This window comes from Nymphalis io, chromosome 2 (genome assembly GCF_905147045.1).
Source record: "Nymphalis io chromosome 2, ilAglIoxx1.1, whole genome shotgun sequence".
NCBI classification, from domain to species: domain Eukaryota; kingdom Metazoa; phylum Arthropoda; class Insecta; order Lepidoptera; family Nymphalidae; genus Nymphalis; species Nymphalis io.
Window position 1 is genome coordinate 9,604,371 of NC_065889.1, and position 15,079 is coordinate 9,619,449.

Genomic DNA, 15,079 nt, shown 5'->3' on the forward strand with positions numbered 1-15,079 from the left:
GAAAAAAAAAAATGTATATCCCATACATGGTTTTCTCTATAGAGCTAAGCAATTAAATTTAAAATCTAATGATAATATTTCTAAATGACTGATAAAATCTTAGTTGAAGTTTTTGGTCTGTATTTTCAATAAATTAATATTTAATATATAATAAATAAATATTGAATAATGATTCATAATATTAATAAGCATCTTCCTATTTGCATGTCGGCATGCAAAATCAATCAAATTAAACTTTATTTTAAAATACGTTAATAAGCACTTTTGGATCAACTAACAAGATTAAATTCAAAATTAAAATACTTCAAAATACATATACTTTATTCAAGCAAACTTTTACTTTTACTAATACTACATTTTTTTACTAATAAGTACTTTAGAAGAAAGTCAAGTCAAGGTTACTCTTTGTCATCAATAGTATTTTTTTATATAGGAAGGCGGACGGAAAGGTATAGGTAGGCGGACGAGCAAATGGGACGACCACCTGATGATAAGCGGTACTGCCCATAGACATTGACATTAATAATAATTATAATATAATAATTTATTTCTTTAAGTAACAAGACTCATATACAAAATTACAAAAAATAAAATAAACACTACTATCTACTACTTATATAATTCGAGTCGAGCCGAAACTTTACAAGAGCGGTTTATAAATATACAGTCTAGTCTGTTAGCTACCATGATTAGAATTTTGTTTGAGCTGGCCCGGAAAAAAAAGCCGAGATGGCCTAGTGGTTAGAACGCGTGCATCTTAACCGATGATCGTGGGTTCAAACCCGGGCAAGCACCACTGAATTATCATGTGCTTAATTTGTGTTTATAATTCATCTCGTGCTTGACGGTGAAGGAAAACATCGTGAGGAAACCTGCATGTGTCTAATTTCATTGAAATTATGCCACATGTGTATTCTACCAACCCGCATTGGAGCAGCGTGGTGGAATAAGCTCCAAAACCTTCTCCTCAAAAGGGAGAGGAGGCCTTAGCCCAGCAGTGGGACATTAACAGGCTGTTACTGTGGCCCGGACCCTGTGAACCAAGGATGCACACTTTTTTCGCATTAATGCGTAAAAAAAGTCTATATTCAATTCAGCGAACATCCCTGAAGCACTACAGAAGCGAGGCAAACCCATCAGCAACCTAAAGGCATTATTGTACTGGACACGAAGAGCATTGTATGTTTTTAATGAATAATTAGCCCACAAACTACAATTATAAAAAGAGGTACAGTAAGCGCGGAATAATGTTTTTTTTTACAGCCCTTGAAGCACGCCCAAATCTTTTGACAATCATGTTAGCTTTTATTGACAATGCTCTCCTCTCCCTTTCAATGTCATTATCATCCTTGAGATTGGTGGTTAGTATATGTCCATGGTATTTAAATTAGAAAACTTGAGTCAAGCTCAGATTATTAGTTTTTACCGAAGGTATTATTTTTGGACATTTATTACCACTTTCAAATATCATTATCACGCTTTTTTTTACATTATATATAAGTACATGCGTTTTGGCATAGCCTTCACAAGTTGCTAATAGTTTTCTTAGACCACAAACTGATGCGCTAAGCAAAACCATATCATCAGCGTAACTGATATTATTGACGTTAACTCCATCAATATGGCAACCAACATGCTGGTTACTGAGTATATCAATGAGCTCGTTAATATAAAGATTGAAGAGCGTAGGTGAGCTTAGCCCTCCTTGCCTTACCCCACATTCCAAACTATATGATCGAGATAGCGCTCCATCCCATTTGACATTGTTAATTTGATTGCTATACCAATGTTTTAAAATTCTAGTAACCTCTGGTGGTATTTGTGTTTGTTCCAGCTTTGTCCATAGGATATCATAGGCAACCAAATCAAATGCTTTCGACAGATCGAGAAAACATGCATAAATAGGTGTTTTACGGTCCGTATAGTATTTTACGGTTTGCTTTAAACTTAATATTGCAGTTTCAGTCGAAAGACCAGATCGAAAACCAAACTGATTATCATGTGGCATAAAATATTTATTAGTTTGATTGTTGAGTACACTGTCAAAAACTTTGGAAATTATCGTAGCTAGTGATATAGGCCTATAATTATTCTTATCTGAACTATCACCCGTTTTATTTTTTATAATAGGTATCACTATTGTTTTTATCATATTACTTGGCAAATATGCATGAGATAGACAAAAGGAAAATAACATTGCCAAGATTCTGGGCAAATGAGGACCAGCATGTTGTAGATGCTCAACGTTGAGACCATCATGACCTCCTGGTCACCCCTACCTCATCACATCTACCTCTAGCTAAATTATTTATTGTCTGTGCAATGTCAAAGGCGGTAAGTCTTATTCTAATTTTATCTCCAGATTGAGAATTAAGTGTAGACTTTGTAGAACCTAGAGGCGATTTAACAGAAAAGTGATCTACAAAAATATTTGCTATCTCTATAGAATCACTAACGCCATCAACGCTCACGGGAATGCCAGGTTTATTGTTTAGATTATTTGAGTGTTTCCAAAAAGTGTGGAAGTCTTTGTTGGAATGACGTGAAGCTAAAATATCCATCTTAATTTGATTTTGATGATCTTGACACCATTTCAGACGAGATTTAAATATTCTCCTAGCTTCAAACATTTGTTCATATAAACGACCCGCAACAGGCTTTCCATTATTAATCCATAGTAAGAATTGTTTCCGGGCTTCACAATGCGCGTCGCTTACATGTCTGTTCCAGCCAATAACTTTTTTATGTTTTTTAAGTGTTTTTCTTTCCCGACATTGAATGATCGACTCACTTATAGCACTTATAACATCATTGTACATTTTATCTATGACTAGTCTATGGTTTAATTTATTACATTTATAATCACTACAAATTCTAAAGTCATCTGGGAAATCAATAAGTCGTAATTTTTCATGACATTTGTTTTTGTAAGCACGAACTTGTTCCAAAGACATTTGATTCCAAATTACTGGATTATTACATTTGACATTTTTTTTTAATGTTAATAATATAATCTAAATTGCATTCAATTACTAACGTAAAATGATCAGACCATAATACATCATATCTAACATAAGTATTAACTACTGAGTTCTCAGCCGTTTTAGTTACTATACAATGATCTAACCATCTCCTAGTCCCGTATACATCACTAATAAACGTATATGTATCTGCTTGAAACTCTAATAATTTCACATCTATACAGGTCCTTTGTAAATCATCACAAACTGATAACAATTCATTACAAAATCTCTCAGAACCAAGACAGTCCATAAAATCTATTAAGTTGGCTTCATCCGTTGGCATATACACACTCACAATTAGTACCGATTTATTATTTACTATTATTTTTATAGCACAAATTCGGGGATTATCGCATTGAATGAGTGACACATTATCAAACATGCTCTTCCGCCAAAGCAGTGCGACACCACCATAGGGCCGTCCACGCACCATTCCTGCTGTTGTATCTATTGCAGATGAGCCTGTACTACTAAATTCATTACTAACTGTGTCTAGAAACGAGAGCTCATCAGGAAAAAGGAAATGTTAACCATCGCTTACATCGCCAATGCGCCACCAAACTTGGGAACTAAGATGTTATGTCCCTTATGCACGTAATTACACTGGCTCACTCACCTTTCAAACCGGAACATAACAATATCAAGTACTGCTGTTTTGCGGTACAATATCTGATGAGTACTCACCCAGACGAGTTTGCATATAGCCCTATCACCAGTAAAAAGTATGCATATAATATCATATACAATAAAAGGGTGGTTTACTGGTGGTAGGGCTTTGTGCAAGCTCGTCTGGGTAGGTACCACCCACTCATCAGATATTCTACCGCAAAACAGCAATACTTGATATTGTTGTGTTCCGGTTTGAAGGGTGAGTGAGCCAGTGTAATTACAGGCACAAGGGACATAAAATCTTAGTTCCCAAGGTTGGTGGCGCATTGGATATGTAAGCGATGGTTGACATTTCTTACAATGCCAATGTCTAAGAGCGTTGGTGACCACTTACCATCAGGTGGCCCATATGCTCGTCCGCCTTCCTATTCTATAAAAAAAAAAAAAATTATTTATCCTGTGTAAAAATCTCTTTTGACATCGATATAATGTTATACTGATTATTAAACTTATTTATACTATTTTCAATTAGGCTTTTAATGAATTTATTTGTAAATTTAAATAAAAAATTGTTTCACGTAACAATAATTAATTCTCTTATTTTTATCTTTTACAGTATCAGCGTTTGTTAAGATCAAATTAATTAATAATAGTTTCACTTACAACATGCTTAAGAAAATAATAAATTAATTTTATGGTCGTATTGTTCGTATTTCAGCACGTTTCTGTTAGCTTAGGATACAGTTTAACCACAGCTGTACATACTAACTTAACTTGATATTATATTAGCTTACCCTTTATCAAGGCTGGGGCAAACTTCTTGGCCCAAGGTTTGTAGCAATTGTGTAAAGTAAACCAGACTACGTTTGAATGATTACGTATAATATTTGGCGGTCATTACTATTTTCTTGGAGGGGCGTCTTCTGAAATATCTTACAAATAGTATTATATAACGTTCTATATATTTTTACTGCCTCGTTGGTCTAGTGGCTTGATGTAAGGCCGCAGACTCGGAGGTCCTGGTTTCGATTCCCAGGTCGGGCCATTAAAAAGTTATTAGGTTTTTCTGACAGAAAATTCTCAGTAGCAGCCCGAAGTCTGGAAGTTGGAAGTGTGTTCACTCCCGTGCCTCGGAAAGCACGTAAAGCCGTTGGTCCTGCGCCTGAACTCTTTTGGGTCGTGTCGGATTGCCGTCCCATCGGATTATGAGAGTTAGGGAATAGGGAGTGCACCTGTATTTGCGCACACACTTGTGCACTATAATATCTCCTGCATAGTTGGCTAATCTTTCTTAAGATTAGCCGCCGTGGCCGAAATCGGTCTGGAGGACATTATATAACTTTCAGAATTATAATTATCTGTATTAATAAAACTTACTGACGTATAAGTTTTTAATTGTAAATTGAAAATAAAAGTATGGAATGAGAACGGATTTCTTTTCAAACTAACCCACTTTTTAAATCTATATAGGTAGTAGGTACTTATTAACAAATATATATACTAATATAAATAACAATTATAAAATTTAATAAAATAAAAGAAAATGTATTAAAAACGGAACATAAAATCGTATCATAATTTATTAAATGTTTCGAGTAAATGCGGTAATAAAGGACGGAATATAATTAAAAATACCTTAAGAATAAATTAAGTTATGAACAACGATGATAGCTTGCGTGCGTAAGGCTTATAGTCTGGTCATTTAGTAATTTGTTGTTATTGATTTTGTGGTTTCTTTCAATTTTCACTTTGACAGATGGTATCTTTTCCGTTCGCCAAATTTGTTACGCAATAAATAAAATGTTGTTAATTATTACTAATAAGTATTAATAGTTCTTGATTAATTTATAGTTAAACACGAAATTATTAATGTCACCTGCAGAATATTTAACTTGCCTGACATTCAACCTAATTAAAAAAAAACCTATTTTTTCCATAGACATTTCGATTGAAGCTAAAATAAATATGTATATAATTATTATCATTAAATAGAAATAAAGTTGAGGTATCTGTCTGTGATTTCAAAATAACTGGGTTTTTTAAAAATTATATATGACTATTTGCAAGTTACTAAAACGAAAAATAACATTATTTTATATGTCTCTATTATTCGTCAAAATGGTTAAGAGCACTATTATACTCCCGGTATTTCAATGTACCGCTTAGTATTTTTTTGATTAATATCCGTAGACTATCAAAAGCTATAACAATTAAAGTTTACGTAAGTACAAATATTCGTAAATCCCCCGAGATAAGTGCAGAAGCGTTATCTTGCTTCAATTGTTATTGTTAAATTTAGGATTTCTTTTAGATACATCATATTATAATAAAAAATTAACGCGGGTAAAATTACGAGTCACAGCAAGTTTATAAAATTAAATAGTTTATTACAAATTACATTTAAGTTGAACTTATTCAAAGTAATTTAAGGTAGTATAGTAAGATTAGTGATTACGTTATGGTTATTCAATCGGTTTGTTTACGGACCGCTGTTTCTCGTACGCCACGGAATAGCGTAGTTTATTTCCGGACGGCATTCGAGGAATGGTTTCGTTTAACTGAAGGCACACGAAAGTATCCCGGGTGCATGTTAATGCATACCCCTCAACACTTACTGGAAATTTGATCGTTTTATTATTCGTCCGATGATATCAAACGGATGGAAGAGAAACGAATGTGTGAACGATTCACTTATTGCTTTGAATGTGTTAAAATAACTATAAATTTTTGTATAACACAGTAAATTGATTAGAACTTCATGCAATAGCGTATAATAGTTAAATCTTAAATAATGACAGTTTGTACATTACACGTGCTATATTTTTAACATTTTACGGATATATTATATTAATATATTATTATAATTAAATTACTGAACACTGGGTCTCAATTAAAGGTTTTCAATACATGGACAGTTATATACTTGCTAAAACATTTCTTTATATGTTTGTTAAAAATAAGACTGAATTACTTGTATTTTAGTTAATTCTAGTTATATAATTATCTATCCCGTATCTTTAAAAATAAATCCGGAATTGGCATAGTGGTTAGGACAACCTGAATATTAACCAAAGATTGCTGGTTCAAGCCCGTACAAGCAGGTCAAATGAAATTCTGCAAGATGTTCCTTAAAGTAGCATGGAGCAAGTTCCATATTTTCAACTACCCCCCCCCCCCCCAAAGTAGAGGGTGCCAAAATCCAACAATAAAGACATTATCTTACTATACTTTTTTATAATTCGACTTTTTTTCGTATGAGTACAATTTGTATGTGAACACGCAACAACAGATATTTTAATAGTTTCATCAGCATACCGATAAATTAGTACGCCGACCTGACTCCCGGTGTTCTCAATTAAATTGCTATTGTTTTCATCGTGCAAGTCAATTGTTGTTTATCACATACTTGTTGTACATCGACGCTACTCGTGTTCCTGACCGCGTTCGAGTAAATCCTGAACTATTCCTTATTCATAGACCCTCGCTGTCGGAGGCCTGTTCCTAAATATTTATAGGAATACAACACGGAGAGTAGCTTTGTAATGCTAACTTTAAATTTTTTATTCTTAAATTTACATTGTGCGCTTAACTTTTATTACATTTTCACTCCGTCTTCGTTGTAAATTCAGGATTTTCAGCTTTATTCCATTTGTAGAGGATCTGCTTGGTTAAGATAATTTTCGTCTTTTTTCATATTTTGTATTATATTAAATTTAAATTTTTAAATAAAATTTATTTTATTCAAACTAAGTCTCGTATTTATTACGATATGAATATGCATATTAATGAACAATTATTTAGTTAAAACTGCATCTGCTTTAACATCTCATATATTTGTCTGCTATGAGTCTCGTTATACTTTATTTATCTTAATTAATCAATAAAAAAATGATTTTCTTTGATAGTTGATCTAGTATAATTTACTTAAAAATTGTTTTGATTTTTTGTCCATAAACAAAAATACATAATTATTCTAAATAAATAATAAATAAAACAGTATTATTACATATGCATTATTACTATAACAAAAATTGGCGTGGTTTAGGAAATTAAATGAGAGATCATGTATAAGGCACATAAACCAGAGTATTACTCAGACTTCTGGATCATCCGCCTCATCATATAACCGTTCACATAAGTCTCAGCTATGAGTCGGTTGATTGATGTTTGACACACAATATCATTTGCCTACATTTTGATTATTATTATTGGTACTTTTAGAATTCTTGATTTAATTTTATTTGATTTGTTACATTTTTCTAAAATTTAAAAACCAATAAATTATCTATGTTGTATAGGTTGGTTTATGTATGTATAGGTTTTTATCTATAAAAAAATTTATGAATATTTTAATTCTCGTAACAACCAATCAAAGCGGAGCACGTGCCGCGAGCAGGGTCGAGGTGCCATCTTTACTTTAGGGAGGCAGAGTTTTTGAAACACATTTGAAAGATTTGATCTAGTTACTTTCTCTAGTAGTCTACTGATCGAGTTGGATCGTTGAAGTGTTCTCGTTGATCAAAGTCAGATCGGTGCCCTGAACCCGCTGTTGTTACTTGATAAAACTGTTAATTTATTCATTTTAATAAATTAAAGTGTAAAACTGCGGAAGTTGCGTTTGTACTCGCATATTACACTAATGACGCCCACTAAGCCTGTAACTACTAATGACAATATCAAGGAGAACGTTGTTTCTCCTGACATATATGTAGGTACTATAAAGTATTTTCCGTAATTAAACGATTAATTAACAATTTGGTAAAAAAATATTTTAATAATAAAGATTATTAAAATTATTACACATAGGTACACTATGTATCTTGTTTTATGAATATCGAGTCCTTTTAAACAAATATAACTATAATTATGTTACATAAACATAGCCGTAGAATGTTGTTATTATTAGAAATTTAAAATACATGGATTTTAAAAATGTGGTTTTATACAATGATGCGCTTTTATTCCTTTAAGCTAGAAGAAGTAGCAATAAACCTAAGATTTATATATCTCATGCTAATAGCTTTCATAATACAAAACATGCAAATTGTATCTTAGTTCCGTTTGCAGATGAAGCACTTGGACCTTGAAGAAATAGTACAAAAATCTTTATTAATAATATCCTAGTTTTAAATCCTCTATAGACACCGTGACAGGAGTGCTGGTTTATTTTCAATCACATGATAAGATTGGGATTCACGGGAAAATACTCCTTGGCATCATTTTTATTTGTATATAGGTAAGACTTTAATGTTAATAATTCTTATGTTAATGTACTCGGTCATGGGGCTCTGTGCAAGCCCGTCCGCATCACCCACTTATTTTATATTCTACCAAACCAGCTTAGTATTAAGTTTCCATTTGAAGACTGCGTATTTAAAAAATGCATACAACATTAATCTTCTTAAGTCCTGAAATAATTAAATTATGTAGTAACTTAATTTAACGTCCTTAGTCATCACAACAACTAATAACTTCGCCGACAGTCAAAACAACATTTTTCATGACCTCGAACAATGATATCATGCCAATTTAATGTCAAATTCGTCTTTACTCCTATGATTTAAATCTCTATATGAACTGTCTGGACATATACCTGGAGCATATTTTGAAGTGTAACAAATTTAGCCAAATCACTTAATGTATTTATTTATTGGACTTTTTCGACTTTCATTTATCTGGACTGTCACTGAACTATCCACAAAACACATCCGATCGTGACTTATTTAGATACTTAACTAAGTGCTACTTAAGTGACTGCCAGTAAGTGTAAAGGCAATTATTAATGCTTATAAGCTATAAGCATAATAATACTTATATCAATAATTTCGACTTAATGTTAGGAATATGTCAACACAGTAAAAAGTAGTAAATTGTCTATGCTTTTATCTCGTTGTCTTTGATACGTTCTATGCCGGATACCTCTGTCATAATTAATACTAATAATAAAAAGAAATAATATTTAAGAAATCAAAGACAAATTAACAAACAATGACAGGAAATGCATTATTTTTTAATTTAAGTTCCTAATCTAAATATTTCAATGTCTCATTTCTTAATGTTGTTAAAATTTCATTATTATTGTATTATGGGCAAGAACATATGGTGAGCAAGATTCATCGTCTAACAAGTTTAATACAAAATGAAGAATATTTTATGAAATTTTCTTGCTAATCGATGTTAATAAGTGTATATATTATGTACCCCTTTATGTAAACCTATAGGATATTCCAACCACAAGGGGAGTAAAGACAAATAAACAAATTTGTTATTGAAATGGAAAGCAAGTGAAAATTAAGTGATGCTTGCCTGGGTTTTTACCCGCGGTCATCAGTAATTCACGCGTCCTAACCACCGCACCTTCTTGGCTCGACTATGATTAAGTGAATGTCGAACGATAGACGACCTTTATAAAAACTTTGCAGATACACCTGGTATCAGTCCAGCCTTTCATGGTACTGTTTCTTAAACAATTATTATTTTATATTTTTAATTACAAAAACACAGCATAGATCAACGTAAACATAATTACTTTTCTCCATTAGTTGTCAATTCGTCGTTTCGCTGTCACCAGAAAGGGTCCAACGTCAACAAATTGACTTTAATATCATTTCGATTACTGCGCAGCGTGACAACCTGTCAGGGCGACGTCACAGATGGGTCACGTGACACGATACTTTAATTGATATCGTATTACGTTACAAGTTTTAATTGTGCTTTAAATCGTTGTAACATGAGATCTCTAAATAATGTGGTATTTACATAGACGAGTGGTGTTCTAATGTGATCTTAAGATATATTAAGGTAAGTAGAAAAATAAACAAAACGTTATTTAAGCTTATGTAACATAACTTTGTTCATAGAAACTTAAAAAAATTTTTTTAGTAATTGTGATAGAGTTACAAACTTCAAAGAAGCTTATTACTCAAATTGAAAATACATAGTTGATAATAATTTATAATCTGTTATTTTTAGTTAAACATCGTTTTCCAAAATACAAGATACATTTATTTATTTATTTAATCCCTTAACTAATGTCAACTACTTGTATTAAGATACCGATGTAAGTACTTTGTTTGCCTGTTTACTGCAGCCCTCATTGGTCTACTGGCTATATATAAGGCCACAGATCTAGAGATCCTGGGTTTAAACCCAGGTCGGGACAATGAAAAGTTATTGAGTCTTTCTGAGGAAGATTCTCAGTAGCGGCCCGGAGAATGGAAGTTGGAAGTGTGTAAAGTCATCACCGGTTCGGAAATAAACACCTCAGGCCTGAGGAGAACCGGCGAAAGAAACTCAGCGAGATTTTTTTTATATCACATTACTTTAAAATTGTAGGTAATATACATTTAGCATCCAGAAGTGAAACTGATTTCTTTTTAAATATAACAGAAAATAATACAAATTGTTGTAAATAACTCACTCAATAACTCCTAAAATTTCAAATAACACATTTAAACACACAACAAATCACAAGTCACGCCAATAATGAATTAATTACTATTTACTTTACCCTTCAGTCCACCAACAAAATGGCTGGCCTAAATTAACGCGTGTCTTTTTTTTAACAATGATGTTTTACAGATCAAGGAATCTCCTAAATATACAATAATTTAATTGTATTTTTTTATTTGAAATGGCCTGGAGGCGATCGTTTCATTCACAAGGTGTGCAATCATCTGAAAAGTCATTGGTTGGTGTAATATATTTTAACACACAAGCGTTCCATAACGATTCTTTTGAATTTCAAAATTGAATATTTTTGAACGTTTTCTGGGATTCTGTTGTAAAAGCGTATACATGTCTCATAAAAGACTTACTAACCCTGTGTAATCGGGTTATAGTAGTTGTAAGTATATACGTGTTCCTGGTGTAAACAGTATGTACATCACTGTTTCTAGGGAAATCTTTTATGTTTTTATATTGTACACAGTATCTAGTTAGTAAATTAATTATTAAATAAATAAAATAATTTAAAAAGTTTGGGATAGGTTTCAAAGACGTATATCAAAGTGTTGCCACAGGAAAAAAATAGTGTACACGACCGTGCCTCGGATTTCGGGAAGCACGTACAGCCGTTGGTCGTGCGTTTGAACTCTTTCCGGTCGTATAGGATTGCAGATCCATTGGATTACGGGAGTGAGGTATTAGTGAGTGCATCTGTTTTTGCGCACACACTTGGGCACTATAATATAATGTCTAGCACAGTTGGCTAATCTCATTTGAGATTGGTCGCCATGGCCGAAATCGATCAGGAGACTTCTTTACAATTGCATATCTAATCAATTAATCGAATTAAAGAAAAATATTAAAAAATATGTTAATAATAACTCGTTTATCATTTTTCTTCACTCGTTTACAAGTATTGTGTGTTATCCACATTTTTTAACGAATCATACAGCTTCTTTACAAATTTCATCTATGCGGTATCAATAGCACGGTAAAGTTTTATACACAATATTCTATCTTCATATAACTGTCAAAACGTGAGTAATACCTACGCGCCTCAAGTTCGGTATACACTCGGTACACAACAGTCGCGAATGAGCCGCAGTGACGAACGAACGGTGTGTTGATTTTGTAAGCAGTAACTCTGCGATTTGTGAATATTTGATTGAAATAAATACAAGCACTTACTTAATATGGCAAAGAGCAATTATAGACTATATTGTGCTGTTGTTGGTTGTTTGAATTCTTCAATAACGCACCCAGATATAACATTTTTTAAATTACCCGGAATCACCGAAAGGTAAGACTAAAATGACTTTTATTTATCCATTAGTACGTAATTTTTGTTTTTTAAATAAAATGTCGCTTTTCCACCGAGTAAAATAACTTTTGTAGTAATTTTATATATACAGTATTATGACTCCTTGAAATAAGTACCTATAGTCGCGCGTGGCGTAGCGCACACGCGATGATATGGTTGATGTAAAGCGTTTGCAGCAGTTCGACATCGATGTGTGACCAATAAAATTGTTATTTCAAGTTGCTCCGTACTGTAGGTAATAAGCTGAGATAAGGATAGGAGTTTGGTAACCCTCAGCAATTTATTTTTTTACCCAGACTAAAGAGAAATCTATTTTTTTTCAGACGCCTTGAATGGCTGCAACTAATCGATCGAAGTGATTTAGAAAACAAAACTAACTTTGCTGCCTACCGGATTTGTGAAAAACATTTTAATGTGGCGGACATACGACAATCATTAAATCGAAAACTATTAAAAAAGAAAGTCCTTCCATCATTGATGCTGCCAAGCTTACCAAGTACCGTTCCAGGAGAATCTCGGAAAGAAGACAAACAAACTCAAACTGTTTTGTTGATTGGAGTTGATAATTGTACACAGACTGAAAATGCAGCGAATGAAAGTTATACTCAAACCTCAACGAATTTCACCTGCAACACTCGAAGGAAAAGAAAATTGAATGCTGAACTCTTCTAATGCAGAAAGAAAATAAAACTAGAGGAAACTGAAAATAAAACACAAAAAGCTGAAGAAAGTTCTTTCTATCAACTTTGCGATAAATTTTTGACCAATAAACTAGCTCTCCCAATAAAAATATAGAGTAACCTAAAGCAACATGGAAAAGGAAATCGATACAACCAAGACTACACACTTACTGCTTAAATTTATACTACATCAGGCCACGAGCTGACCGGTTTTTGCAAAAAGTGTTATGTCTTCCCTGTATTTCAACATTGTACAAATATTCTTTCCCATTCTCAACTAAAATAAAATAAAAGGGATATGTCTGTTCTTAAAATGAAAGTTGCACGAATAACAGAAGTTGAAAAAAATTGCTTAGTTATGATTGATGCTATGTCATTAAAAGCAAACCTATTCTTTAATATTATAGAAGTTAAAATTAACGGATTCCACGAAATTGAAGGATTGCAGTCTCCTGAACTAGCTAATAATGCGTTAGTAATAATGGTGCGTGGTATATTTATGAACTGGAAACAGCCTGTAGCATACGCATTAATCTCAGAATGTCGAAACCATGATAAAATAAATAAGTGCATTGATAAAATACTACAAAAGTTATTCGAAATTGGACTTATGGTCCGTATTTTTGTATCCGATCAAGAGTCTAATTTATGGGAAGCTTCCAAAAAAAGAACAGTTTCTATCGAAACGCCAAATTTTTTTTTCTTAATAATAAGAAAATATATTATATTTATGATGCACCTAATCCAATCAAAAACGTGCGAAATAATATGATCCAATATGATTGTCCCTTCGGAAATTCTATAGCGAAATACGATCATATTATACACTTTTATAATCAGGATATAAAAAAGTTTCAGCTTTGCACCTAATCTTACCAGCAGTTATATTAAGCCCAAGTACTTTGAAAAGATGAAGGTTTGCTTTGCAACACAACTTCTTAGTAAGTCCATTGCAAATGGCATTTGTAGGTATATGTATAGAAAATAAGGACATTGAAGAATCCGGCAGAGACACGGCCTGCTTTTTAATTATGATGAATGATTTGTTCGATTCTTTGAATACCTCTAATTTGAGACATAATTATGAATATAAAAGAGCGTTTACAGGCGATGAATCACAAAAGGCTTTTTTCAAAAAGATGATAAGCTTATTTTAGAGTTAAAAATTAATAAACCCAAAGAATGGCCGTGACCACATATCAAGTGTTAGATTAATTGAAGGTTTCCATTTTCATTCATGATTTCGGAAAACTTCTTATTTAAACGACTCATAAAACAGTTAATAGCTGTGCAATACCTGTACCTACCAACAAACTATCAAATACAGATAATGAAGAATTTTCCAGCGTCCAAATTACTAGTTCTGATTATAATCAGCTAGACATGCCAGGAAAAAAATCCTTTTTTTATGTTTGTTGGTATCTTCTTAAGCGTTTAGAATAACATGATTATCAGGCTTTGAAGACGCACGCAAAGCCCAATCAAAGAAGTCAGAATTTCAACGCAGATAGTCAATATTTAAGGTACCGGGACTACACTAAGAATAATTCACAAACTTTTTTAATAGTACCCAGTGATGATTTCGTGGAATATATAGATAAAATGGAGGAAATATTCCGAACATCATTTAAAACAAAACATATGAATTGTAAAGTAACTTTAGGTATCTATAACCAAGTGAAAGATATTCCGTTTGATCCTCCTTGTCCATGTTTCCCAAAAGTATTTTTAATTAAACTTTTTATCCGAATGCGGATTTTTTATACTATTAAATTTAACAAACAAAACTTTTCGTACGTCTCGGTCGAAGCGCAAATATTTTTCCGTCTCAAATTTATAAGTGTGATTTTTTTATTAAATATACTAACCAAAAACACAACATGTATATTTATTGAATACTTCCTATTTAATTTACAGCAAAATTTATTTTTTTAATGGGCCAATAGATGTTTGTGGTCATCACCGCCCATAGACATTGGCATTGGAAGAAATATTAACCA

The 15,079-nt window shown here is 32.5% G+C and overlaps 1 pseudogene; it reads left to right on the top strand.

Annotated features, from left to right (window-relative positions):
* The first annotated feature begins 13,377 nt into the window (after positions 1 to 13,377).
* LOC126774914 (uncharacterized) lies at positions 13,378 to 14,389 on the top strand (annotated as a pseudogene).
* Positions 14,390 to 15,079: the final 690 nt, after the last annotated feature.